We start from the raw sequence: 2004 nt of genomic DNA, 5'->3' as shown, positions 1-2004 counted from the left end.
TGGGAGTCTCCTTGGAAAATCGGGGTGGGGGGGGTTAGCAAGTATGAGTATTAGCGGTGAATGCGGTGTTACAGCGACACCGCCGCTGTATAATACCGGCGGGCCAGCTCTAATGTTAATTTGATATTGCCTCAAGGGCCAAATGAAAATACACGGCGGGCCAAATTTGGCCCGCGGGCCAGAGTTTGACACCCATGTATTAGACGGATGGGTGATGATGAATTGCAAAGGAATTCACTTTAAAATGTAGGCGTGGCATGATGCCATCCTGTGATCTGATAGTTCGCCATAAAACTTTCACAATTTCTACCTTGGCTCCACAAACTCAGATCTTGATCAAAATTGGTACAAATGATGATGATGACACCCAAAGTGCAAGGGGGGTCAGTGTGAGGAACTCGCATGGCTGCCGTTGTGTGACCCCAGAAACCAGGAACCCAGGAGAGCTGAGAGCAGGTAAGATGATTTTAATGATCATCAAATAAAAACAAACATGAAGCAGTCATGCAAACAAAAGTTCCATACATTGATTTATCCTCGACCCCTGAGGAGTGCGCGAGTGAAAACCTAAATAGACATATGTTGATTGGCAGCAGGTCTGGACCGGCTGCCAATCATCGGCAAGTGACGAGAAACAGTGCGCCGCGGAAACAAACAGGAAATATAACAAAATAAGAGCACTGACGGGAAGTAAATACAAAAACAAAGAAAACCAACAGAAATAAAGTGAAAGATCGTCACAGTCAGTACATATTGGTACACATTTGTGGTGGGCGGAGCCTGGTGGCCAAATCCGCCCCTCGCCATCAAACTGTCATTAATTCTCTTTAAATCAGGGGTCTCAAAGTCACTTCACCTGGGGGCCACTGGACGCAGAGTCTGGGTGAGGCTTGGACCCAAGAAAATATTTCTTTAAAAAAAATGTTGCATTCTCCTCAGCTTGTGTAGTTGTATAATGACAATTCAAATTGTATCCCTAGTGCACCGCAACTTTCTCAGGTGCCCCTGTGCTCAATTGTCTTTCCTCATCACAAACCTTTCCCTTCACTGCAGGCTTTGAAAAAGACACATTTGGGGTTGTGGAATATATTTGTATTTAGCCGACGCACGGAGAATAATGTTACTTCCGCAATGTGTGTCGTTCTGCTTTTCCTCCCTACAGCAACACGGCGGTTGGCGGATAGTAGCCGGGAAAGTAAAGTAAAGCGAGCGCAAAAAAGTGACGTCTCCCGCAGTGTTATCCGGCGTCATGTAGAAATACAAGCAGTGTTCATCGTGTGAGGCGATGCAAATTGAACAATATAAAAAAACAATTAACGGTTTGAATTGGTACAGGTTATCGGGGACTGTTATTACTGACGGACAGGTGTCGCGGTGTGTCTGCAGCCAGGCAAGTAGGAAAACCCTCGTCTCCCTGGCACCGTCTCTGTCGCTTTCCCTCATTTTCCGCTTTTCCACCAACGCAGGGGTAGGCAACTCAGAACGTTGAACGAGCCATTTTGGACCCAAATAACACAACGCTGTCAAGTGCCATTCATATAAAACTTGCGGGCCGCACTATCATTAAACTTTCATACTAAGGTGGGGGCCGCAAAATGTCTCGCAGGCCGAAATTGGCCCGCGGGCTGCATGTCTGAGACCCCTGATTTAGATGATGGATTTCCTTCTAAACTGATATGAGGCTTTTAGGTTGGGGTCTGATCATGACTTGTCGTTGATATCGACACCAACATTGCCCCCTTGTGGTGGAAAATTATTACAGTGGTAACTTCCTTCCATATGCACCAATAGTCCTGATTTTTTTATGATGGGTTGGGCCATTGGGAAGGCCTTGACTGCATGTGTCATACTTGCCCGCCGACTCACGTGAACCCCAAGTTGCATGGTGGTGCAAGGGCCCTCTCAACGCTGCTTGCAGCTTTAATATCAAAGTTATAATTGCAAAAACTGCATATTACAAACCCTGGCCTAAAACTACTTTGTTTTTAAAGTGTTATTAGGTTA

This window comes from Nerophis ophidion, linkage group LG23 (genome assembly GCF_033978795.1).
Source record: "Nerophis ophidion isolate RoL-2023_Sa linkage group LG23, RoL_Noph_v1.0, whole genome shotgun sequence".
NCBI classification, from domain to species: Eukaryota; Metazoa; Chordata; class Actinopteri; order Syngnathiformes; family Syngnathidae; genus Nerophis; species Nerophis ophidion.
The sequence above is the reverse complement of the archived record's forward strand: the minus strand, read 5'-3'. Positions refer to the sequence as shown.